Source organism: Lepisosteus platostomus, chromosome 10 (genome assembly GCF_059453375.1).
Source record: "Lepisosteus platostomus isolate fLepPlt1 chromosome 10, fLepPlt1.hap1, whole genome shotgun sequence".
Lineage (NCBI taxonomy): Eukaryota > Metazoa > Chordata > Actinopteri > Semionotiformes > Lepisosteidae > Lepisosteus > Lepisosteus platostomus.
In genome coordinates this window covers 53,795,178-53,822,663 of record NC_142620.1, presented here as the reverse complement: position 1 = coordinate 53,822,663, position 27,486 = coordinate 53,795,178, and the positions used below count along the sequence as shown (strand labels likewise).

Here is a 27,486-nt window from a genome sequence, read left to right as displayed (position 1 = left end):
GGCCCTTTGTCCCACTGGCCCCTGTACCATTACACTGCCTGACCAGGCAGGGTTCGAACGCAGCTTGCTGATTGCTTCCTCTCCCTCTTTTCTCTTCCCGCTACACAATACCCCAGCAGAGACGGCCCGCGCTGGGCGAACCGGACTTTCAGGTCCCCCCCTGCCCTAGTGCGGGTCTGTCCTGGCTCACCTGCGCAAACACAGCCTGAGCGCCACGCCGCACACCCCCGCTGCTGCTCGGGCTCCCAGGCTCCCTGTGGGCTTTGGTTACAGGGCGGGGTGGAATACCACACAGCTGAGCAAACCCAGCAGCCCGCCGCCAACCCCTCCCGCTCACCTGCACTCTCAGCTTCTGCTTTCTGCCCTCTTTTTTTCTGCTCTTCTGACAGCTCCACTCCTCCCCCTGCACTCGCCCGGGCCCGCACGTCTCCCGGGGACAGCGGGGGGGCGCTGTCCACGACCGCAAACCTCGAACCAGGGTGAGGAAGGAGAGCTGAGCCCTTGCTATCCAGTTTACTTTGGAAGCGGTGTGTTGGGTCGGTTTGGGCCGATTTCCTGCCAACAGACCGGACAGAGCAGAGCGAAGGTGGCCTGGCAGTTTCCACGCACCAGAAAGAGTTCAGCCCCAGGCCCACTGCTGTAGGAAAGACTCTCCCACTGGCTTTAAAGGACAAGAGCTGTTATCAGCAGTGGGAACACTTTGAGGTGGCGCGGAGAGGCAGCCACACCTCCTGAAATATGTCTGCCACCCCAAAATTTCTCCTCCTCCCAGCCAAAGAGCAAGAGACGTCATAGCTAAAGGTGAGAGTGTAGCCCCACAGCAGGTTGGTCAATAAAGATGCAGCCCCCCTCCCCACCCTCTGGGAAGAACTGAGGTTGGAGAGGAGATGCACGATGGAGGACTGAGGGTGATTTCCTGTGCGGGCAGTGCCGGACGCCCCACCGCCCCCTCGCTCTCTGAAGCAGATTGGAAGGCAGCCGAGCAGCGGGCTGTGTTTTGGCGGCACAGTGAGAGTGACCGTTGTCCGTCAGTGTTGCTGTCAGCAGTGGATTAATTGAGTTTACCAGCCCAGGGAGGCTCCCCAGAGGAGGGCTCTAGCGTCTGCTGAGGTGACAGGCATTCCCAAGCCGGGGAGAGAGCCCACGCGCTCCACAGAAACTCCCCGCAGCTGAGCCCTGTGCGCGCTGCTGGACGCGTGCAGGGTACATAACTAAAAACTCCCACAGGGGTGAAGACAGCCTCACAGACGTTTCCTTCCAAAGTAACTGAAAAGCATCAGAAGTCTTTTCAAAACACGACGTTTGCACGGTATTTTTATTATTTCTCATGTTATTATCATGCTTAAACCATGTATCTTTGTTTTGCCATAACGTATTATACTCTATGATTTACTACGCTTTCATGACGAATCCATCGTATGGAGTTATTCACTCTGCTTTTACTGAGGTCTACCACAGTAGACTTATCAGGGGTAAAAACTCCTACAGGAAGTGCTCTCCCACACTCTCCACACAAACACTGCAACAGCACTCGCTCTGAGACAAAAGCACCCTCGTGGTTTAATGGACAAAGAAGCTAACAGACACACGCAGAACAACTCAGGCAAACACACACACACACGCACGCACGCACGCACACACACACACCCAGGAGGGCTGCTGGGAGTCAGCCGTTTCCTCACTCTGTGAGCAGCAGGTCCTGACCTGACCAGCGTGCCATCCCTGCTGCCAAACAGCCCTTCTCCTCCCTGCCTACCAGGCACAGATTCTGTCTCTCTCTCTCCCACACACACACACACACACACACACACACACACACACACCATCACCTCTCACTCCTCCCGCCCAGATGTCAGACTCACTCAGGGGCTTTTTAATCCTGCGCTTCCATTGACATGCAGAAGTACACTCGGAATCTTCCACTCTCTTTCTCACGGAGCAAGTCAGAGCCCCAGTCCTGGGCATCACCACAACCGACACCACATCTCCCTCTTTTCCCAGGTAGCCCTGCGTCCTCCGGGGGGCTGTTGTGGATTCAGTCTGCCCAGCTGGGCAGTTTTATTTCCAGACGCCACACACCCCCTTCTGCTCGCAGTCTCCACTCCCACTAGTGTCCTAGTTTCCCCACTGGTGCTGAGGCAGGCCGTTGAGCTGCTCCTGCAGTTACATAAACACGCTGATTGGTCTTATCAGATGTAAACAAGTAGGAAGCCTAAATTTAAGAGCAATTTGTATCTGTAGCTTTCAGGATTCTAAACATTGTTTAAAGATCTGTTTGATGGGTAAAAAATAGACTCTGATTATTCTAAACCCTTTATATCTTTAAATGCACTATAGGAGATATTTGGAGATCAACTTTTAGATATAATGCTTTATACATTACATACCTATTTGCAGATAATTCACTTGATGTGCAAACTTGATTCATCAGAATAATTAAAAATACCAATATAGTAATACTGCACACTCCGAAACACTTGTCTCTGCCTGTAGTGATCCACAACCATGAGGTCCACAACCATGAGGCTATTTGCAAGGCAAAGAAATTCTTTCATGTAGTGAGCAGGCAGCATAATTGCATGTTACATACCTGAGCCGGGTGTAATCTGGACAGTAAGAGAGGGACTCAATCTGATCTTGGTGCAAATTGCAAAAGGAATCCCCCCATAATTTAGTTCCATTGTTACCGCACATCTGCTGCTTTCGAAATAGCTCCCTGGAAGTGAAGATATACCAGCTGTATTTTTAGAGAGCAGCGAAGAGGGGGCATGGAGTATTTATAGATATTTTTTTTTTAAAAAAAAGTTAGCATTGAGAGGCCTAATTCTTCTCCAAAGCATTCATAATATGAGGCTCTTCCATCCCGATTTACACTAGTTCCATCCAAATTTATCATTAGTTATAGTCTTTGCTTGGTACCATAGAACAATGGTCATCAATGTTTCTAGCACAGTGACACATCAATGTTGCCACTGGGATTCACTGAATTTACGAATCCATCGACCTTGTGAGTCAAAGGACACTTGTTTTAAATAGCCAATTAGGCAGCGCTTGTTTTAAATACTGTTCCAGGACTAAATGACACACACAAAAAAAAATTTCAGTCTGTGAGCAGCAGGGGTGTGGCGGGAGATTTCAACCAGCAACATATAACACCTCTCAGGTGTCTTTAAAATGTGTAGGAGTTCACTCCCTTCAAATCGACGTTTTTGAATTTGCCAGGGATGAGGAGGCTGTCAGCTGTGAAGCCAGCCTGCCTGTGGAGCCGGTGTTGTTAACGATGCGCTGCCTCGCTGCGCGTCCTCCGAGGGGGTCGAGACACGGCGCCGGCCGGCCCTGTTACTTTCCCTGCCGTGCCTGTAGGGCGGCCAGGGCAGATGCGCTTCTCCCAGCTGGCCTGTAGACTCAGCCCACGTCTGTAATTATCAGGGGATCCGACAGCTTTCCCTCTTGGTTTCGTGTCAAGGAGGGGGTTCGATGCCTGCTAACAAATCTTCCGCTTTGCGTAACGTCTGTGCTTGCTTTGTGAGAGTCCCGCTCGGTTTTAGTCTAGATCACAACATGGAAGGTCGAAGGACCGGGTGGGTGAAGTCATACTAATCAAGTCTGACTTCTTTTGCGGGTAACTAATTACTCTCTTATCGGACTGAAGCAAATGACAAGCGAGAATTTAAGAACTAATGTATTAAAATGTGATGGTATTTTTTATGACACCGTCTTTAACTGCAAGATAACTATAACCCCCAGCTAAGCATTTATCCACGTCAATCATCCGTTTTAAAGGGCCTGTTTACAATTTGACAAAAACGCTGGGATTTCAGATCCTTATCGCTTCACAGATCAGTCAAATGCCAGAAACGTTCGTGAGCTGTGAGCTAAAACTGCTCTTTGGCTCCAACGTGTGGCCATAAACAGTACCGCGTACACTTTATGGCGCAGTTTAATTATTGTTTGGACTTCCGAATTCCAGGACCAGTCCTTGATCTGTTGTTCCTTAACGAACTCTTGTTAGATTAATCTTTTTAAAAATAATATTTAGCGAGAGAACTAAGTCCACCAAATGCCCATTTTTAGTCCATATGAACATAAATGAATTGTTTACACTTCTGTAACTCGGCGCGTTAAAACTCTGTGTCTTGACAGTGCTCTTGTTGACGTACTCGTGGGATATTTTCAGTAATTTCAAATGCATCGCCCGATATACTTCTTCAGGAAACCCCACAAGGATAATATATTTATATATATATTGTCATCTGCCTGTTTGAAGTTCTCTCGCTCGAGGGCGAGTTCAGAGCGGAAGGCCGCCTCCACGCGGCGGGGTCGCGCTCTCAGCTGGCGGGGCGGAATGACGTCTTACATACAGTAGGCAGCTGATATCAGCTTGCCATTGAGAAGGCAAGGAAAGGAAGAGTTGCTTCTATTGTTCAAACGGAAATTTAAAGAGAGGTTGGCCGCAGCCTTTGCACGGCCCTTAAATCGCGCATTGTTCCCCTGACGACAGAGTTCATTGATAACTGGATAATTGGGCGTAAGCGATAGTGCTGCCGGTGGCACAGTCGCGGAGCGCGGAGCTAGGCTTACTGTTTGTCAAGGCAAGGCCAGGCACACCCGAGTTCAACACCTTCGCTGACTGGAACACGAGCTGCCCTCGCTCGCACAGCGCCTAAACATCTAGGGTAGATCTTGACATGGGAGGGACACTGTTGTCGTGCTTGGTACGGTGTAGGCGGAAGAGATCAGGCACCTGTATCATTCATATGATGGGCTGGAGCATTCATATGATGGGCTCCGGGTCCCGGTCCTGGTGGCCCACACCCCAGTTGGGTTTTCCTCCAGCCGGGGCCTCAGTTACACAATCAAACCCTTCACTGACTCCATGAGAATAAGATTAATTCGAACTGCTCGTTCCCGGCTCTTAACCGTGCTGGAAATTTAACTGTTTTGTGACCAGAAGCAAAATGCAAATATTCCAACGAAGCAACGTCTCACACTAAGTGAGGCTTCAGTGATCATTCACAGTTCAAGTGTGAATGAATATAATGTCAGCGAACGTTATGAACCCTCCTCCGCCCTTCTGAGCGTCGTGCTCTCCAGTGAAGCGATCTTTAATCGGAGCCGGCCCGTTGAAAAGATTCCAGTTTGAGCTCTCTTCGCTTTTCACCCGGCAAACTCTCCGCGACAGCGGAAGCCAGTCCTAAAGAATACACCTCAGCAGGCCCGGTATGAATTATCACCGTGACAAACCTATACGACTTCATTCCTTTTTTCTTTAACCTCGTCTTGCGTGTTTTTTGTTTTAAAAAAGCGCGCACAGGAGACCAGGAAACAACGGGTCAGTGTCAGTGAGCGCCAGGATATTTAGTTACGGATGTATTTCCATTTAATTGTCAGGGGATGTGAAGTAAATGATATCACCGCAGGTATCATATAGTGTAACGCATACAGCTTGCACGTTGTTATTCTCGCTGACTGGACCACACCCAGCTCAGAGAACATGAAACAGAAGAGCACAGTCAATACCGGCACTACTGGAGTTAGTGGGAGGGCTGCACTAACTGCGGCGCGGCAGTGTAACACTTGTACTAGTCTGCAGTTTTTTTTTCTAATTGATGTTTATCTACGGGACCGTATATGTTAAGACTGGAATTAATATTAAACATATTTAAATATCTTCATTTGTTATTAATCTGAACCAAAGCCTGCCTTTTAAGTTAATGGACACCCTTTTCAAGATTGACTAACCGCCGGGATGCCTGAAAGGACAGTAATTTCTCCTGATGTAACGCGCGAGATAAAAATCTTTTGTGCGCCGCGTTATAAATTAGCGCCGAAATGTGAGCGCATCGGGAGGAGAAAAAAAAAATGAAGTGGTTCTGCTTGAATCCCAGTGTTGTTAGAGCTTCGTATCTTTCAGCTTCATTAAACCAATTTCACGCTGAGGTGAACTAAGAGAGGAAGCTCAGAGGCTCGCGTTATTGAAGGGAACTGGGCGCAAGTAAATTAGGTACCGCCGTTCAGAAACAGCAAATTAAAATCGGAAAGTTAGAAACGAAAAGTTCCGAGGAGATGATTATGTCATTATTGTGCTCCCCTCCCGACTCTCTCTCACACACACCACACTTAAAGAAACTTCCCTCTTTCTCTCTCTCTCTCCTGCCACCACACCGCAACCTAATTCTCTCGAAGAAAAAAACCCATTTGAAGGCTGGTAATTGGTTTTTAAGACGCTTTTACAAATAACCACATATTTAAAAAAAAGGCCCAAAGACCTGTTTTTATTCCCCTGACCTTCGCAGAGGTGCCAGGGAGTATTTGAAGAAGAAAAAATAATGTAAATTAAAGCCACAAATACTGTTCTCATTGACCAGCTTCCCGCTGATGGTTGAGAGTTCTCCTACATTTACACGTTTCACATGTAGATTTATTGATGAAAAAAACTCTCCAACTTTCAAGGACAGCAAATATACAATGTCCCACTTGTTTGTGAAGAGGTACAAAGTATTTACCGGGGTAAATTAAAATTAATGATTTGGATTCTACTACGGAGATCCGTTTCGTTTATTTTCGCTCTTGTTACAGTAATAAATCACAGTTGCCTGCCTTCCCAGCTGGTCAGCAGAATTTTATTTTTTATGCAAAAGCATAGATTTTTTTTTTACGATTATTATTTTACAGGTGTCAGCCACTGGAGTTGTAGTTTCCTATATGTTCCTTAAAATGTTCTTCTCTGTGTCTTAAAGAGCTAATGTGACTTTAGCAGGTTACGTCTCTTTATGTAACCTGTACCCTAAGAACTGGGAAAAACTGTCACACTGGACTGATTAAGCTACTGCTTAGTGAATCTGGGCAGTTGAAAGCTGAGCAGGAATGAAGCCCAGCAGAGAGAGAGAGAGGACATTTAAGCCGAGAGAGGATACCCCTGGACTAATAGTGAGTAACTCGGAAATTCGAAAGAGGGGGAAAAGTACATCATCTCTGGAGAATCTGGCCTGCAGACAGTGGTTCTGTTGCCTATCAGCTGTATGACTGACTATAGGCAAGTACACTATAGCAGAGGAGAGCATTCAGAGGTCTCTTGCTCAGCATAGAGCACATATCAGCTGTTTGTGTGAATCCCCCTCCAACCCTCAAGCTTGGGGGGCAGAGAGAGATTTCCTAACCTTGCCCAGGGTGTGCCGACTCCAGCTCTAGAGATCCACAGGGACTTCTCATTCCCCCTGGGCTCTTAGTTGAGCTCGTCATTCACCAGTTAAGGCCTCTGGCCATGGTCAAGCTCAGAAAAGGATCCCAAGACCCCCAGGCAGGTTGGAGGAACCGAGCTGTGGAGCCCTGCCAGTAATATCTTTCTCCAACAGAGAGGGGAGGGTGCCAGCCGAAGTTCACCCCATCTTGCCAACAGGGGGCACAGTAGAGGGACCTGAATCATACCTTGTGTTTGCTTTTCTCTGATTCAATCATACCCTGTGTGTGCTTTTCTCTGATTCAATCATACCCTGTGTGTGCTTTTCTCCGACTCACCTGCCTGAGCTCTCGGTCTGCAGGTCCCTGCTGACTGCTGATATATTCTTGTGCGCAGGGTGTCCCACTCACTTCACTCCTTCATCCATCCATTTCCTGGCCACTGTAGTCAGTACACAGGGGAGCCTGGGCCTATCCCAGCACGCAACTGGCACAAGGCAGGGTACACCCTGGGCAGGACGCCAGGTCAGCGCAGGGCACACACAGACACACACTCTCTCACACACCAGGGCCCATCTTCCCAGAAGCCAGTTGACCTACCAGTATGTCCGGACTGTGGGAGGAAACTGGAGCAGCTGGTGAACAACGCCCGCGAACGTGGGGAGAACATGCCAACTCCACACAGGTAGGAGATGCATAGAACCCGGGGCCCCAGCGCTGTGAGGCCCTCTTTGTCTTTCAACGTTTAAAATAAAAAACCTCCAAGGTGAAACCAGCCCCCGAGCTGTGAGGCCTGGTGCAGGTAACCTCCCTTGCTGCTCTGGGCGGCCGTGCGGAGCGTGGGGGCACGCACACCGCTGGAGGGGCTTGTGAATACAGGACACCAGGCGAGAGCCGTGCCCAGGCCCTGCTCTGAAGCTGCGACAGCTGTGTGGTGAATCGGTGCCCCCCCCCTCCTCCTCCTCCTCCTCCTCCTCCACACACACACTCCCTGCTGACACCGCATCTGTCCAGAGCTCCTGCAGCTCCTCCAACACCCCCAGTGCCCCCAGCGCCCCCAGACCGGCCAGAAACCCCGATTCATTGTTGCTTGAAAGCCGAGAAAACCTTCAAGATTAACGCCTCCCTTCGGAAATGTACGAGTCCTAGTAAGAGCCATAGTTTAGAAACGAGTAAACAACCATTTTCAATTGTTGTTCAGAATCATGTCATAAGAATGGTGTAAACCTTGTGAAAAGGTATGGTAGGGGTGCTGTTATTAACCACGATTTCTTAAAATCGCTGAAGAGCTGTTACGCACTAACCAAAACCATCACTTGCCATCACCCGAACTCCAGTATAAAATTCCCCAGCACTTCATGCTTTAACTCTCCATATTTTATTGGGTTTTTTTGTTGGGGGAGTATTTAAGTTTGCCTAATATACACTTCGTTGCCGCATGTAAACTTAACAGTACGTCATGTTTCATTTTGAATTTCTACGGCGTTTTATTTCTGAAATTAGCTTTTCATTTAAAATGCATTTGTTTTTGTTTGTTTGTTTGTTTGTTTGTTTGTTTTTTGTCCCCGAGATTATGAGCAACGATCCCAATATTCTCCGCCGAGATCATCGCGGAACTGTAAATGCGGCGTTGCGGGACCGACCTACCTCTCCGTCTCCTCAAGCGAGATGGTTTGTTTTAATTGAAAATTAGCAAAACAAAACGCGGGCAAGGAGATCTCTGAATGGGGCCCCTCTCTCCGCGCCCCTGAGCCGCTGAATTATGCATGTGGGAGAAAGCGAACTGAAGCGGCGGGTTTGAGTGGGGGAACAATGGGCGGTACACAGCTCGGCGAGGGCGCGTTATTTTATCACCGGGCTGTCAATCCGCGGAGCCTGGGAAATCGTGGGACCGAGCTCGGCCAGGCGGCCAGCTGCTGACCCGCCGCTCTCCCAGCGCGCGGCTGGGGGAGCCGCTCGCCCACGGCCGCGCGAGGGGTCACGGCGCGCCCCCGCGGCACAGCGCTCGGGCCGGCCGCCTCGCGGTGCCGCCTTTCTCTCTCTCCGTCAGTAACACACGCGCGCATCGCCGAGACGAATACAGAAGCAAAAAAAAAAAAAGTTTTTGTTTTTGAGCTCCGGTTCCCTCCCCCCCAATGTTCACACAAAACCGACCGTTCCTACAATGCATAACTTTTTTCTTAAACATTGGCGTGCAAAACTAACACGCGTAGGCTTACAGTCCTTTAGTAATTAATATAGACGTCCCATTAAGGTTTTAAGTTACCACTACAAAGGCTCACGCTAACATCTCCAGAAACACACCCACCGGCTCTGGATTTGAGCGCTAGGGCATGGAACACGTCAACTGTCTGACAAAGTCCAGCAGGCGCCACTTTTGAAAAGTTTCCGACTTTTTTTTTTCCTCCTGTCGTGGTTTCCCAACTTTCCCCCCCGCCCTTTCACTCAGCTCAGCATATTGAGATTCAAGTCTTGTGGCAAGCCTACAACCTGTCCCAGTTGCCATGCCGACCAGCAAATTGGCTTCTGAAATGAGTGATGATGTGATTTTCCTGTAAGGTCCCCAACAAAGACCTTATTACAGTCGGTTCTTTTCATAACACGCCATTGTAGTGAAGTGCTCCAGATATTAACCTGCTTCTATTGGAACATCATCCCCCTGCAGACAACGGGCTGAGCAGATTGTCACAGTTTCCGAATCTGCTACAGCAGGGCCCGTTGAGGACTGGGAAGGCCACAGGGAGGGAGACTCCTTCCCAGAGTCTGCGGAAATCCAGACAGCAGACCAGAGGACGGAGGCCAGCTTCTCGTTAAAACTCAGTGTTTTGAGTTCACCGCGCTCAAAGGGGGCGGTGTGGCTCAGGATCTGAGCCTGTGGCTGGAAGGTTGCCGGTTCGTATCCCGTGGCCGGCAGAGGAATCCTACTCCACCAACTGCTCCAGGGGTGCTGTATAAATGGCTGACCCTGCACCCTGCACTCTGAACCCAAGCTTCTCTCTGTGTGTCTCATGTAGAGCAAGTTGGGGTGTGTGAAAAGACGAATTCCTAAGACAAGAAGTTGTACATGGCCAATAAAGTGATCTCATATCTGTCTCTCCCTCTTATGTGGCATTTGTCCCGCGAGAACGTGATCATTCATGACCTTAGGTTAACTGGCTTTGAAATTCATGCCTTGAAAGGTGAAAAAGTGAATTTTTTGAACTCTTGATATCGGAAGGAAGGGACTGGCCCCTGTATGTGTTAAAATAAAGAAAATGATGCAGCGCTGCAGTGTGTGATTACCCCGGCTTCTTACAAGGGCTGGATGAGCTCTGTGGATTAATTACTAACAACCAAACGAGACGAGTGAGCCGAATGACCTCCTCTCATGTGCCAACTTTCTTAACTTCCAACAGTTAGAACAATTTGAATTGGGGTATTTGTTTCCCCAACTTGTATGTGTGGCGGTGAAGGCTCGCTCCACAGAGCCTTTGTCTTTTCGGGTTTTGTCTTCTGTCTCTTCCTCAGCCTTAGGAAGACAGCTGTCCAGAAGCAGGCCGGTCCTGGATCAAACGGAGCCCTGAGCCCAGGACAGCAGGGTGTCTGCTCTCCCTCTGAACTGCCCAGGGGGTGACGGGGAGAGGGGGGGGGGGCTGAAACCATCTCCTTCAGCAAAGCATGACCACCACAGGTAGCAGCACAGAGACAGGGCTGAGCCTCTCCACTGAGTGACACTACAGGATGTTTGAATGTTTAATTTACTTTAACAACATCCTCAGCGCTGACACTCAGAGTGTAGATGCAGGAGAGATAGGGAAGCCAGTGATGCTGTTCTTCGCCTCTCCTTTGTCCTCTTATCTCCTGGAGGCCTGGCTTCAATGCCAGAGCTGATTGAGGGGAGAAGGGGCTCCTGTAGGCCAGCGATAATAAACCCTTGCTTTAATTGCACAGCCGCTGCACAAATACTTGTAATTGGTCATCAGGCAGACACAGGGGCCTTGTGGAGGTGCAGCTGTGACAACTCTCAGATGTTTTCAGTCACCTGTTACTGACCTGAGACTTGGCACTGTGGGCCGAAGAGACCTGAGACTTTAATGAGTTTATTTACGCTTGTTTTTCTCTCCAAAACTCTCTCAATTAGGTGTTTGTAATGTTTTTGTTCATTTCCTGATCTCAGTGTTTTGCTAAAGGGAATAAAGATCTGCATATATTGTTTTCAGTCCTGGTTAACCAGTGGCGTTTTTTTTATTTGTTTTATGACCATCGGCAACAGCAGACCAGTAATTTTCTTAAGTCAGTGGGGATTACTTTGAGGGCTAAGAGAAGGCTAAGAGTAAACATTGGAAAACAGCCCTGGAACCTTCTTGTCTGGTAAAGGAATCAGCATGTTGATCGATCCTATTAATAAGACGAAATAGGGCCGGGCATCTTGTTGCTGGACTTAAAGGATGCTCTGGTCAGTAGTTTATCTGGTTTAATGCTGGCATTGAAACGTTGCAGTGTATTCATATATATGTTGAAATCTGCTTTCTCCTCAGCCCAGGGCTGGCTTGTGTGAAGAGCAGTGGCTCACAGAGAGTCCTGTCTTGCCTTTCCCAGACTGGGGAGCAGCATGTCCGCCCCAGGGCTGTGGGAGAGGACACTGCGCTGTGCCACGTGGGTTATCTCTCTTCAATCTCCACACTGTCCCCAGGGGACGTGGCTCAGATCAGTGTTGGGAACAGCATTTATCAAGCAGAGTGGGGAACTTTTCATCTCAGCTCAGGTAACGGTGAGGAGCTGGGGAGGTGATCTAGCCAGGAGCTGCTTCTTTATAGAGGCCAAGCCTTGGAGGAGGGTTACAGTGGGAGGAAGGGGAGCAGTGAAGTACCCCTGACCCCCAGAGAGAGCAGTGAAAGCTGATCTGCTGTGTTGAACCGGAGTAACCGAATGCACTCGTATCCCCAGTGGAGATGCAACAATGCACAACAGGTAGTACTCTAGTCCCTGGGCCTGGGTGTATTGCACTGGAGGTACTGTGCTCAAACTTCCTAAACTAGGCAAGTGCCAAAGTCATGCAGTGGGGTATCACTTTTGGACAAGACATAAATTCAGTTGTAACACTAGCTCCTAAGTCAATCTCCTCCTATTTTTTTAAAAAAGAACTGAGCTGAATTTCCTTTCTTCTGCTCTTGTTTCCCAGTCTGATTGTTCCTTCCCTTTATTTTCATATAAGCTGCAAGGCTTCTGTTGAAGGTCTCTGGGGCCCAGTGTAAATGACTGATCTCGAATTGGAAGGAGAGCTTGTTTCTTCAGAGCCGTGTTATAATGGGGTCTCGAATCAATCCTGTAGGAAGTCCGAACAGTTCTAAAACCTCTTCTTCTGCTTCCTCCCCTGTTGTTAATGCAGTGAAACGTTTCGTTGTTCACTGAAAGATGACGTCTGCTGTAACAGGGTGTTGTGTGTCTTTCCAGGGATGCTTAAAAGTTATCTTTCTCTCTGGTGAAGAGTGATGGCCATGTTATCTCTGGCAGATTCCCTCCCCAGTGCAAAAAAGTTAGCTGTAAATACAAGGCAGATTGAGAGCTGTGTTCTTTGAACAAATATGTTCATCCAAGGAGCAGCCCTGCAGACTATGTGTAACAGCAGTAGAGCTGTGGAGGATCTCTCTGTGTTTGTGAAAAAGGCTGTTCAGTACAGTCCTGGGAATGGAGCCTCAAATCTGCTATCAGTTGGCTGAGCAAGATGTTAATTTCAGACCTTTGAACTTCGCAATGAACAGAAAATTATAGAGACACAAACTGCAAGTCAGCTTTGATGTGCACCCCTTTAAATTTTTTAAATCTGTTTCTGTTGAATTGGTTTGGTCAATGTGCCATTATTCATGGAAAGACACCAGAAGTTAAATACCTTGTATCCCACTGAAATTGAACAAATACACCAAGTGCAGATGTGCAGATAGATTGTTGCATCTATGGATATCCAGTTAAGAAGGAGGTAAAGAAAAGGGATTGTGCTCTATTACAGAATAAACATCTCATGTGTTTACCTGCATTTGAGCCTTCCAGATATCTTCTGGGGTCAGGGGGTCATGTTTACCTGCGGCAGGTATTTCCTCTGCAGGCTGATAAGGCAAGGAAGGGAAGTGCTCTGTTCCAGGTGAGTGGAGAGAACTCAGGAAATGCTGCAGCACAAAACCCTGTCAGTCCCGGGCTCCTCACCCCCACAGCGTCCCTCACACACACACAGCGGAGCGGGCCCCGGGCCGGGTCTGACCCACAGGGACTTCGTGGGAACAATGCAGCGAGTGTTTCGCCTCTCCACTGTTCTCCAGTTTCTCTGCCTCTGCAGACGTCTTTCCCCCGTGGAGGTGTAATTGATGCTGTCTCCTGTGTTTCTGATTGCCACATGATTCTGGACACAAATGCCCTGCTTTTCCGAGAAGCTTTATTCTAGAATACTTTGGATTCATGCTTCAGTTGAATGCGTTGTTTTTTGCATATTTAGCAGGCATAAGCCTCTAACTTTGTTGTTAATAAGAATGGGACCTACTGTATGTAAGGAGTGCTCCTCGTAAAGCAAGGAACAGAGGGGTGGCCCGCTTGAGACTTTGATGTTTGCAGTACGTGGAGGCTGAATGTGTGTGTTTAATAGTAATTCTAGATAAAGGAGCAATACATGAAAAGGGCTCAGATCTTTTTAAGATGCTGATACTGACTTCATGGGGGGAGGCTGGAGAGGATATCCATCCACAGTATGTAAAGCAGTCAGATCCAGAGCAGGGCCCACACTGTTACAAGCAGTGGCTTCTGTGCGGAGTTTGTATTTCTGGAGAATGAGCCGCCAGTTTGTGAACAAACCCTCGCTGCAGGGCGGTGCCCCCCGCTGCCTGCTGCAGCTGAGGCGCTCTCTGCCAGCGTGGCACCGCCGGTGGGGTGCTCCGCGCCTCCAGCCCGGTGAGAGCAGAGCCTGCTGCCAGCCCTGTTTGTTTTCACTTGCGCTTCCTGCTCCTCGGGAGCCGGGATACACAGCTCCCCTTTGGAAGCTGCGTGGGGAATCAATGAGCTAGAACATGTTAACAAGCTGCCCTGAAAACAACGTGCTGAAAGACACCAGGCTGGCTGCAGAGGGAGAGAGGCTCTGCGGCGCAGCAGCACAAAGAACAGACAGGTTGTAAAGGGGCTTCCTCGAGTGCACAGGCACCAGCTTATTCACAGGTAGATGCAGCGGTCCTGGTTCTTGTCGTTGCCTGAAGGCTGTAACGAGGGAGGCTTTGCTGTGATCAGCTGCTGGCATAGCAGGTGGAGCAGACAGAGGGACTGACTCTCTTCCTCTTGATTTCAGTATCAGAGACCGTGTCGGCCGGTTTGCAGCGTGCATTTCCCCTCCGTCTTCACAAGGTTGACAGGGCTGAGCTGTAGCCACGCAGGCAGAAGTTCAAGTGTTAAGAAGACACTGGTTTTGTTGGGTAAATGCCACCAACAAAGACGTTCTGGAGAATAGGAAGATTCCATAAGAGTGCTGCCTATCTCCACAAAGAAAGCAAGTTTAGTTTTTGTTTTTGTTTTTGGACCCATTTATCTGAATTTTAAATGGGTTTTAAAAAAGTGATCAGTACAAGGAGTCCCAGACAAGCAACACAACTTCTTCAAATAATAGGAAGTAGCCTGGAAGTATTTTCTTGTTTCATCCTTTATACCAGCAACAAATTCCACTTAATCCAGCTAGAAATGAACTTACTTGGCTCATCACCAGCTGTGTTGTGAATGTGTTTTACCAGTTCAGCACTCAAGCCGTTTACCGGTAGCACCTGAGCATGCAGAATCAGTTCAGGATCCAAACAGGCTGTTTCATTCCTTGTGCCTGCAGCCTTCATGTGTCACATGTGCTGAATTAAATTGTTCTGCGTGATGGGTCTTGCCCTTCTTTTTGGACTAAATGCAAATCGAAAAGCGGTGCGATGGAAGTTGAAGAAAGAAATAAAACCGAGAATCACGTCTCGAGCCCCAGCTCGGGGGGAATTTCGTTCCTCGGGAAATAAGAGGAGGTTTGGGGAGCACAATCTGCAGGTGGGTTTTCTGTGTCGGGGCTCTGGCAGGAGGGAGGGAGGGCTGGGGCTCAGCCGGGTGGGGGGTGGCGGTGGGAGTGGGAGTGTGGAGGGGTGCGCACCCGCGCGCGGGAGAGGATGTGAGCCCATGTGTTCAGGGGAAGAGCTCGTCCCCCCGGAGCGCAGAAAGACCCATTATCCCCGGGCTGCCGGAGAGCCACATGCCTTCCTCTGCGGCCAATCCAAACACGCGCCCTTTTAATAAGAAGGAAATGCAGCTCTACTTCAACTTCACATCCCATTTCAGGGCCTGCAGCTGCCTGCTCCGCGAGAGCACTTAGCCGCGTCACTCTATCCGGCTCTCCAGTCCGCCAAACAGCCACGGTTTTGTGTGGCACCGTCTCTGATATGACTCCAGGAATGGAAATGAAGCCATGTATCTTCATTACGAGAGGCAGGTGTCCACAGAGCCAGCCCAGGTGAAGGAGCAGGGAGGGCTGCTCCGACTCGCAGGCTGGCCGCGGGCTCCGTGCAGGGGCTCTCCAAGCCCCCAGCACTTAATTGCCCATGTAATGAGCTGCTACTAAATGGGATTACTTCCATAAAGGCCCTCAAGGCCTCAGCGCATTACTAAACCTTCCTGCAATTTTAATCTCTTGGGAACACGCACAAGGTGTCATCTGATTACCATAATGACTGTGCTCCCCTCCTCGCTGGCTGGTGCTGGGCCGATAAATTGTTTTCCTTTTCCCCTCCTCGTTATTTACTTTGTTGAATCTGTTTTTCGATAGCATTTCTGCGTTTTGTCGGGAAGCCTTCGGGAGGAGATCGAGGGGTGAAACCCCCTGGGTCCCGTAGCTGTGGCTCCGAGGACGAGGGGGTCTGATCTGTTTGTGAGACACACCGCCTGCAGGTCCAGGTCCGTTTGAACTGCGCGAGCGCTGTGGTGACTTGTGTGCATTGCGTTAAGAGTGGGAAAAACCGACTTTGTTGCACTCGCTGCTGTGTGTTGTATTCTGGCTGCAGTGTGAGAGGTGATAAATTCTGTGTCTGCATGGTTATGACAGTCACACTTCCGCAGCAGCAGAGGAGTTCAATGTATACTAATGGATGTTTGTAAACTCCCCTTTGTGCTGTTGTTTCCCACACAAATATATTCACAGCTTTACAATGTGGAAAGCTCGGCTAAGCCACTCTTCTCACGCTGTTTGCAGTAAAATATTAGCCCCTGCAATCCCTCTGTGGGGTGGCTGACAAATAGGCTGTTGTTGTCTTCCTCCCTCTCAGGGCCGAGGTTAATGATTAGCCGTTCGGGAGGTTAATTCCTGCAGATAGTGCTTTCTATGGCCTCAACAGATGTTGGTGGGACTTTAATGTGGTTATCAAACTCGCCTGCCCCCTGAGCCCCACTCCCCCCATTGTGCTCCGGTGCATTCCTGGCCCCGCTCTATGGAGATGGGTGTACAGAGGCAGGCAGGAGCTCCCCCAGGGGTCAGGTCAGCCCCTGACAGGGCAGCCATCCCCCTGTACTGCCAAAACAGCATGGCGGAGGAGGAGGAGGAGGAGGAGGAAGAGGAGGCTTGTGGAGCACCAGATATCTACTGTTTCTTTCCATTCTGCCCCCGTTCAGGGACCTACAGGGAGAGTTTCTGAACTCTGTCCTCAGCTTCAGAGTCATCGGGTGTGCGTGTCTGTAAACAGCTGCTCGGCAGAAAACCTTCGCCTTTTCGTTCAAGAAAATCAGGATCAGTCAATCACTCGAGCTGTCAGGCAGCGTGATACAGAGGAACAGAGGCAGATTGAAGCACGTTCACTAAATTACAGGATTGGCTAAAAAAAGCCTCTGACATCAAAAGTAAAAAAAAGCTATATAGATGAAACTACAGAGATGTCGCATAATTCTTAACACGTGTGCAATGTGTGTCACGCAGGGTGGCTTAGTAGGAGGGGAACTGAACCACAAGTGGATGTTTTGAAATGAGGAAGGCACTCAAGGTCAGAATATCTGAAAGGTATCTGCAAGCCGTAGTTATCTCATTTGTCTTGAAGAACAAGATACCGTTTCCCAGCGAGCAGGACCTGGCTGCTGTAAGGAATACCTCTTTCTCCAGGAGATTACAACACAGATCCTGTCCTTTGAAACCATGACAGAGGAGACCTCTGTGTGCAGTCAGTGCTGAATAGGCTCTTAAGACGGGACAGCACTGCAGGAATAGCGAGGTGATTATCTGTTCTGTACACCTGAGCCTGGGGACAAGTCTTTGCTGGGTGTCTGCTTAACTGAGTGTCTTAAGCCGACATCACAGAAGCAGGGCCTCTGTGTGTAGCTCTCATAGCTCCCTGCTTGTTTGTTGGTTTTGTAAAAGGCCTTGATGTTTCAGCTTGTTTTCCTGCTCTGGTGTCCAATGTGATTACGTGGTGTCAGATTGCTCTGAGCTCCGAAGGCACAGGGAGGCAGAGAGCTGGTTTCCCTGCAAGGCCCCCCCTTCAGACCCATTTCTCGGACTGAAGGAGAGACCAAAGCCCTTGTGTTGCAAGTGAAGTGCTTTGAAACAGCTGTGTTTAAACGGTGCAATGGAGGACACCCAGCTTACACCCGGGCGGACAAGGCCCAGGCAGGATAAGGTTCCAGAACTCAGCCTGCGCTCAGGCAGTAGAAAGACTGTCCCATCACTCCTCTCCTCTGCCACAGTGCTGCTCAAAATCCCAGTTCTGTTCATCAAGCAGTGGCATGGGACTGCAGCCTCCAGCCTGCATTTCTTCTAAACCTTTCGTTGCTGGCTAGTGCTTGTCATGTCCCAATACACCCGTGCCAACATTTCCAATTCAAATGATTACTTAATATTCGGTGATTGAAAACAAGATTAAGGCACATGCGTGTGTTTTTTTTTCTGTTCAGACCACTACTCTGCCTTTACCCCAGTGTCCCTTTCTAACCCAATACCTAATTCACAATCCCATATGCTGTCATTCTCTGTACCACAATCTTTAAACCACACTGCCCTCTAGTTCCTCTGATCTAACAACCAGGCCAGAGCGCAGGAGCTAATCCAGCACACTGAGCTGGTGAAAACCAGGCCAGTCACATGCTGATGTCCTGACAGTCCCCAAATTACTAAGAAGAAGAATCTGCTACTATGGTCAATGTGCAATTATTTATTTGCGGTAAACAACTAGAATTTAATTTGTTTAATAAATGTCTCAGGTGTATTTCTGCTGCTGTGTTGCTCTTTAATACTGATCATTCGTTGACTTCCACAAACACCACATGGGTGCAAAATGGATCTTACGGCTCTTACACTCTGAGTCACTAGTCTGCAGGCCTTGAATTTTTACACCTGATCCTGACAGTGTGTTCCAGATAAGATCTGAGGCCGTTCTTGCTTTGGCTGTTAATGGAGTCATGGTAGCCTGAAAAATACATTTTTCTTATTTTGACACCTGCCAGCGCACCACCAATTTAAAGTCAAGAATTTCATTGTGAGTGAAACGTGTGCTTTGGTCCCGAGATTGTCGGAATCTGGGAATTTCTGTGCCATAATTAAAGTATTCTGTAACTCAATTAAGTCTCTTGCCTTTGGCAATGTAGTTTCTCAACTCCCCTTCTGTCTGTTTGAAACCATATCCTTAAACCACACAAACATTTGAGGGACCAATCCGAGGTTTCCTGCCTCTCCATAAGGAATACGGGGAGCTGGATCATGTTTGATTCGGTTAACTGCTTCAAAGTCTTGAAGAAATTTGTCAGAAAAAACTGCAGGATAGAAGTATCTGAAAATAGAATGAAATGGAATAAATTAGCAAGCCTACTGCTCAAAGCTTTCTGATTCCCATTCATAGACATTGAGGTGAAAAATTCATTAAAAGCCAGATTTTTGTCAAAGTCTTTTATTCACTGCACAGCACAAAGAAGATGGATTGCTGACAATTAAATCCATTAAAAATCTCTGAGGGTGTCATTTATTCAAAATTAGAGATCACTAAAAAAATGCGATTAATTACTTTGTCCCCTATCTCCACAGAAGCACACAGAGAGATGCACAATATATCATGGAACTAAATTCCTTCTGCGTTGAGTTATATTAAATTTACATTTAATATGATTAAAATGGGTTCTTATTACTATAAATTATAGTGTTATTTAAAAAATAGTCAGAAAATGGACTTAAAAACTACCTGAGCTCTAACAAGATATTTCCATTAAGAAGACTTTTTTTCCAGGTAATCTATAATAAGGTTAAATAGGGCCATTTCTTCCTGTCATTCATTTACCTTGAATTCAAAACGCACCTTATATAGATGCAGAAAGCCTATATTAACGCATTTTGCATATATTTACTAAAACCTTGTTATGATCCTTGTCTCAACATAAAATAATTACCATAATGCCAATTGAAGCATTTAAAAATCTAAGTGATTTTTACAACAAACCTAAAGATTAGGAAAGCTGATTAGCTCATTTCATCATTATAAGTGAGAAGTGAGTTAGTGTGATTTATCTTGTATATAGACAGTACCAGCCTCAGGGTGCAATGTGCTCTGAAGCGCTCTTTGGGCGCGCTTTCCTATCAAGAACGTGTTTTTTCTTGTTTACTGTACTTTCACAACTGTCTCATTCGATTCCACTATTTAATCCTGTCTAACTGTAATAAATAAATACACAGAAGAATATTGTGATGAAGACGTTCTCACACAATACGAAACGCAGCACATGAAAGCTACAAGTGAGAGCCAGCCTGAGACGGACCTGTGCAGCGGGGGTGTCCAGTCCTGGTCCTGGGACACATGCTGGCCGTTCCCACTGCAGCTGAGCTCTTTAATGGCACGAAGTCTTCATTGATCCAACAAGTGGCTTGGCTTAAACATTGGCAAGTTGTTGTTTTTTTCCTACTCAGAAGTTGGCGATGTTACATTACCTAAGAAACGCAGTTGTTGTTGAAGAGGCAACTTCCAACGTACAGTTAAAGGGTAAAATTGAAACCCGTTATTCGGGTGTCTAAAGGGTTTAATTTTTTAATTGATTGCTCAGGTGTAACAAAGACCAGCAGGTGTGGGGGTCCTGGGACCCCCTGAACTACAGAACAAGAGTTTCTCATTCTCCTTGGAGGCCAGCTGCCAGTTCGCCTTTATCGTAGGTGCGGGAGATTGTAAACTGGGGTGGGAGGCCGTTCCTTCTCTTTCACACAGACGAATATTTCAGAGGTCAGACTGGAAACCAGTTTTACGAGTTGAAATCCTCTGTGCCTCTCCCCGAGTTCCCCGGCTTGTTGCCGGGTAGTGTATCTGTGCCGCCCGAACAATGAGGGTCTACAATAGAGGCGCTCAATTAACTGTATAACACTTTCATCAATTAGGCAATCATTTAAAATGCTGATTGATGAGGCCAAATGGTCCGATTTATTCTCTCCCTCGAGCGGAAGAACAATCACACCATCAATATAAAAACCAGCTGATTAATGTTTGAAAAATCTCGGAAATCGTTTGCGTGTGTGGAAAAAAAAACTGGTCGTGCGGATTTTTTTCCTTCGTAACTTCTCTTCAAGAGCGTTCTGTTACACTAGGTCCTTGCTTAACGCGAACTAGGGACTGATCCAGATTTACGATTGCCGATAAATGTTATTTATTCGTAAACAGAAGATCAGGACAAAACGCACTCAAACGTTTTAAAAGTTACTTTGTGTTTCATGTCTATCGTAACATAGATATGTTTGTTGTGACTCTGCTCTACAGTTGGAAAATATTAACTGAAGTAACGTTTTTAACCTTTTATGGTGTTTATATTTAAATAAATTCGATTATTATTTTAAACGCCGCCACTTGTAAACGATCCCTGCGCCAAATTTATGTTGACTTTTTTATACTATCGTTCTACCGTGATAAATAAAATGTACATATTTATGCCTAGGGTTATACAAGCTATGACAGAGTCGACAAGATTATATACAGTATTCACAAAAAGTTTAATCGCATTCTGGAGTTATTTTAAGGCCAATTTGTATGTTTGCTTTTAACAGTAAATAGATCAGTTAACCGCAATCAAAACTCCTAGCGATCTGAGCGAATAAGACTTCCAATGTACATATGGCAATAAACTCTTCTGCTAACTGTCAATTGTTTTGTGTGACCATACACTTGCTATATCATAAGTAAATGTTTTTTTCGTGCACAATTCAGACAAAATATTTTTGTCAATCTAAAAAAACAAATATTAACGCCTTAGCAATGTAATTTAATTTAATGAATGAATGGCAATGGACTACTGTTGATTTGTCACATAACTTGAATGATAATTAGACATTATATACACGTTAACGAGTATGTATTATTACTTAAATAATATGTGTTAAAAACAATGAAATGATGAGGACACGGCTGGACCACTTACTTTTTTTAAAAAAAAACAGCTCTTTTAAAAATAAGAAATAAGTGGGCTTATTTTTATGATATGTCCTTTTATTAATTAACCACGGTACGATCTAGTTTTTAAAAGGGCAGAACACTTGATTTCAGCTTGGACTTTCATCTCAATGTTCAGGAGCGGCGAAAGTTTGTATCAGAGCTGGGATGTACGTTAAATGGTGCTCTCTCGAACAGCTCTGCACAATAAACCGGCCCCAAAACTTGCGTGTCTCGACACGCAATTCAAGAGCCACAAAGCGCCGCAGAATACCACAGAAATGGCAAGCACCTGACAAGGCTTACAGGAATAGCTGCATTTAAAAGGCTGATGGCGGCAAGAGGTACAGGCCAAAAACCACATAAAACTCATCAGCGTGTTTTAGCTAATTGGGGATTATTTGACATCAAACTGCTTTGTGAACGTTGTGTGTTTAATCGCTATCTGCGGCTCGCGTCTTGCTGAGGGCTTCGCTTTCCCTTGCTTTGCCTTTCGGGTGAAACAACAAAGTCTTCTATTAAAAACAGCCCGACAGCACTATAACCATAACCCTTTCTCGAAAAGCCCCGTTGTTCACAATATCAGGTGCTCCTTCTGTTCTCCTAACTTTAAAGGGAATTAGTGTAAGCGCGTTTAACAATCTCACAAACGGAGCCCCTCCTCATTCGATTTTGTCCAATGACTTAATTGATGCTTGATATTTAATTCTCTGTTATTCTACCCATCAAAGTTTCGCTAGAACTGCATCAATTCTTTCCTTTTTTTCCCATCAACAATTTGACAAATACCCCCTTTTCTTACACACCCTCCATTTCATTCTGCCTGACTTTCCCTCACTTTGAATTCAGTTATTGATTGCCTGTCCTGCTTCAGTTGCAAAAGGTTTGATAAAAGGAGGTTTTCACTTTCTCAATTCGATGTGACAGCTCTCCAACATGAATAATGGAAACCCTCTATTCACAGGCAAATCAACCTAATTCAGCGTACCCCTCCACTTTGAATGGAGAAGTCACAGTTCTTCCCAGCCCATTCCATCACAGCCTCCCCCTGCACAGGAAACCTTCAAAGTTAGGAGAACACTTTCAAGAAACAATACAGCTCTTTGTCAGCTGTTTGCCTGAGATGATCAAATAAATAAATACATGCTCCCAGCGTACACACAAGTCTATGTGTCTCCAAAGGACAGATCGGTCTGTCTCGTTGAAATCAGAAATCTCACATTTGTGACGCTGCGATTGATGTCCGTATTGGAATAATTTCTGTGCTTGGTTTTTAATTTTGATTAAAACATGGGTAGCGGTATACAGTTTCGCATGATTGTTTGTCAAAAGTGAGTAATTAGGATTATGTTAAGACCTACATCTATCTCTCCAGAACAGTGGACAAGACAATGGTTTGTGCTGCACATTGTGTGTTGCCTCTTCTCCGGCTGGGTATGTCATGAAAGGGGTTGATGTACTGCACAGTTTCACATGTGCGAGTGTCTTGGGCTCTTAGTAATGTGACGGCCCGATACCCTGCTAACCTCACTTGTCTGCTACAGTGGTCTTCTTTGCGTTTTTGTGGTTTTGTATTTTGACAGATACGTGGAATCAGATAAATGTCAAAGTCCTAACACCCTCTTGGAAGTACAAAATGTTTTACAGGAGTTTTATACACACAATCGCGCAACAAAACAGGGGCACAGACTAGGTCAGTGGTTCCCAGTCCCGGTCCCGAAGGAAAAGCCGTCTGATGGATTCTTGAATTCTAATGGATTTCTAGTTAAATAAAAGTCTGAACGAGCAAGCAGATCAATTAAGTCCTCTTTTGGAGTTCAGTTGGAACGAGGCCCAGCAGACCCAGTGTTTCTCCAGGACCAGTTCTGGGAAGCTCTGAACTAGTTGTGTGCACTGCATGAATTCAGTCGTGAATATTTCAGCTGACCTGAAGCGATCACAGTCAGTGACCACAGCCGTCACAGGCTGCCCCCCTAACGCGATAGTCAGATTGCTGCTGTTACTGGCACTCAGCTCTCTTCTCATCCTAAGTGGAAACAGAGCTCTTCGTACATGAAGGCTTTTAGGATCTTGGACTCTTTTCTATTCCTTCGTTCCCAACGATTTCCTGTTTCCCCGAGGAAATATCGAGTCGTATTGCGAGATTTCAACTGCAGGAACTTGGAAGCTGGAAGGTGAAAAGCCTGCAGGAATTTGTCAGAAAGTCAGAATTTATTAATGGCTTGACCAGTGCTGGAAAAATACACATACCGATGCACAGAAGGATTGTGGTCACCTTATCTATTTTATTTCAAAATGAAAATAAATGGCTTATTTTGGAAAAATTAAAAGGTGGTTGGAGTTAGGCCATTCTTACATGTAGTGCAGAAACATTTTTTGTGTGGTTAATTGGGGAAACGTTTAATAAATAATTTAGATATCTAAATAATTTGCTTGAAACTACGGTAAATGATCATCTACCATTTAAAATATCAATCAATGAATCAATTGACCGATCAATTAACTTGAATTAAATATTACCCCACCACTTTTAATTGAGGATTGTAAATCAGTCCTCTGTTTTGTGCCTGATAATCTTTCTGCACAGGCCCTGTATTGTTTAATTACTAGCTGGTAATGACATCTTATTAACTGGAGTGCAGAAGATTTTTTCGAGCAGTAATCCAGGGCTAAACCAGGGCGTTCAGTGGTGTGTGAGGTCTGGAGTCTAGGCATCTCCTTCGTTACAACCAGGTGTTCTAACAGCTGCTCAGGAGAAGTGAAAACAAACCTGTCTTAATGATCAAATACATTGGACTTTTTTTCTGCAGTGGATTAAGGTATTAGAGGATGTAGAGTTCTAATGCAGTAACTTCCTCCAGGCACCTCCTAGGGTTAGTACATCAAACTTCTTTTTTCATTTATCTCTATTAGAAAGTGTAGGGCATGATTAAACATTTCATCTTAAACACTAGGTGTAATTATCTGTGTAACAAGTAGTGGATTGCTTTTAAGTTTCTAAGAAAAAAGGTGTTGGACAGAAAAATGGATATGTCTTCCAGCAACACAGGTACATGTGCAGCTTTGCTGTGCTTTAATGTGTGTTAATCCCTGGCCAGAGGGCACTGACCCTGCAAGGGAAATACTGAGGCATGAGAGAATAGTTCAGACTCCAGTGTCCAGTATCTGTGTCTTCTCTTGAAAACTCCCTGGACTCGGGAGATTGTCTCCACATGAATAATTATGGTCACCGGCTCTGCTGCAATACAGAAACATTTGCTCAGGGAAAGACAACAGGACGGTGTTGTGGAGTGTTACAGGTTTTCTTAGCATTAAGAGAATTAAGGCTTGTAGACAATGACCAAAGTCGCAATTTCTGGCACATAAGCCCTTTATTCCTAATTCTAAGAACTGACAGCTGATGATACCTCTTGATAAAACAAATTTTGGACATCAAGCATTTATTAATCTTCAACTGTATGACTCCCACTAACCTACAACACTGTATCGTATCCTGTTGTGAGTGTGAACTTGCTCTTGGCTTCTATTCACTATTCAGCCCCCACTAAGAAGACAAGTCCCCGTCACAATATTGTCAAGGCTCTGTTGGTTTTCTGGTTCAAATCCTTGTTCACGCTGTTTGCTGAGTACTTATCCACTGTGACAGCCTTCAGCCGTTGAAAGAGGTCTTCCAAAACCAGATCTTTCCTTCTGGGCAGAGAGTGAAACGGCTCTTTCAGCCCGTGTTAAGTCAGCCCTGCCAAACGGAGCCAGCCCCACAGGCACCCTTACTGTGTCAGGCTTCGGCCTGCCCTGCTCTGCTCTGGCACGGCCACGGAGGTGTTTCATAAGACACCTGCTCCCGAGGCAGCACAGAGAGGGGGAACGATTTCCCAGAGCTTCTCAGAAAGAGTAGGGGTGTTACCCCTGTGTCCTGGACAAATTTCCCCCTGGCCTTTACCAACCATGGCCTCCTAATGATCCCCCTCTCTGAACCGGCTTCACCACTCTGCTCTCCTCCCCACTGAGAGCTGGTGTGTGGGGAGCGGACTGGAGCATCATCCAGGTGGGGCTGCACACTGGTGTATTGGTGACTGGTATTTGGTATTGCTGATTTCTGGACTCGGAGGAGAGACTGGGGCTGTGGACTCGAAATCAGGTTGTGGGTTCAGATGGCGGTGAGCAGCAGGAGCGAGCAGGGTGCCGGACTCAGACCACCCCGGTTAAACAACCACCCGCGTCCGTGGGTACAAAGCGAAGTCGCTTGATCATAAAACCACCAGCCCAAAGCTACAAAGCAGAATAAAGACGTCAGTTCTGTACCTCAGAGGCAGAGGTACCCAGACTTGGCGTCAGTTTCTGCCAGCTAACTTCTGTTCAACCTTTTTTTTTTTCTCCATTTTGTTCCCTTCGCATCTTCAGCCGCATGCTGCTGAAAAAGAAAACGGCAGCAATTATTCGGCATTCATGAGCTGCATACTGGCGGGGCTTTTGTGGGAGCAACACGGTGTACTCCAGACAGAGGAAGAGCTCTTCCTGGCACTGCGCACCTCCGATGAAGCCCATTGTGGGGTTTATATCAACTAGTGTTCGGAAAACATCTTCACTCATCTCCCCGAGCAGCCGCCTGAGCAGGAAGAGGTGCCTGTTCGAGGAGGAGCTTTCATTTTGCCATGTTAATTAGAACCGATGAAGAAGCAAGTAATCCAAAGATGTATGAAGACATCTGTTTTTTTAATAAAATTCTATTTTGGTGCAAATGATCCCGTGAAAGAGGCAGTTTCTAACGATATCGTGACACGAGGCGTTTTCATAATTTAGCCCTGATTTGCGCTGCAAAAGAAGTGAATTTAATTGAGAACTGCATTTATAGCCGTTCTGGTACAATTATACAATTACACTGTAATTGAGTTTCTGCGAGCTCCAACGTTTCCACCAATTTACTGCACTTTCACTGCAGTTAAGCTCCAGTTGCCTTTCATCGGATGTAAATTTATCTTATTTCATAAAAAATTAAACATAATTACTCATATTCAACTGTGCCATTTTCAACAGGAGGTTCACACTAGTTAGCTTGCATTAAACCTAGAGACTGTCAAATAAGGATTTTTTTAATGCAAACCCTTTTAAAGACATGCGACAGCTGTACTATTAGATGGAAGGTGATTGATGCTGAAATAGCTTGGATCACACTGCTACAACTGGGAGGCCTACCTAATAGTCCAGGTTTCACATTTTAATGGTGTATATATTAAATCATACCTACCATGCTTGTCTGTCCAAGAAGGGACATTATCTCAATTAAAGGCTATGGCTCGTGATTGCAGTCATTCCTCTGAGTCCAGGCATGGCGATTTGCTTTGTCCTGGGTGGGTATCGACAGGCAGCAATGGCTATAGCAGACATCAGGTGGCTCATAAAGCAAGGATCTAGCAACATCTTGCCCGCTGTGGACCGTCTATCTGGTGAATGTTAACAGACAGTTCCCCAGTAGCATCTCTGTAACAACAATTGCTGTGTCTTTGTTAACATTGCTTCGTATCAGCAGAACACCAGAGAAGGAAAAAAACGTTGCTTTCTCAGATGAGGCCTGTTTGCAAGGCCCAGCAGTGCCTTTATTGTAGCAGGACTGCTCAGATGGAACACTGTACTTCATGCTTTAATTGGGCTATACTGAAACAGGGCAGCTTTAAACATTTTGTCTGCCCGTTCTCCCCTTCTGAAAGGGGTTAGAAGCGAGACAGAAAGACGGATGTGGCATTTCATCATCATTTCACCCATTTATTTATTTTTTCTCTCTTCTGATCCAGGACAAGGCAGAAGGAGCTGTTTCACTGTGACACGTGGCAGTTCAGGGTTCGATTCACTGACTGTCTGAAGCTGGGAGCCTAGGTCTGAGACAAACAATAGATTCTAAGTTACTGTT

The 27,486-nt window shown here is 46.5% G+C and overlaps 1 long non-coding RNA gene across 1 annotated transcript; it reads left to right on the top strand.

Annotated features, from left to right (window-relative positions):
- Window positions 1–15,964: 15,964 nt before the first annotated feature.
- On the top strand, window positions 15,965–26,323 carry LOC148654063 (uncharacterized). The gene is made up of 2 exons (XR_015941554.1): window positions 15,965–16,104; window positions 25,983–26,323. It is a non-coding gene; the product is annotated as an uncharacterized LOC148654063 (long non-coding RNA).
- Window positions 26,324–27,486: the final 1,163 nt, after the last annotated feature.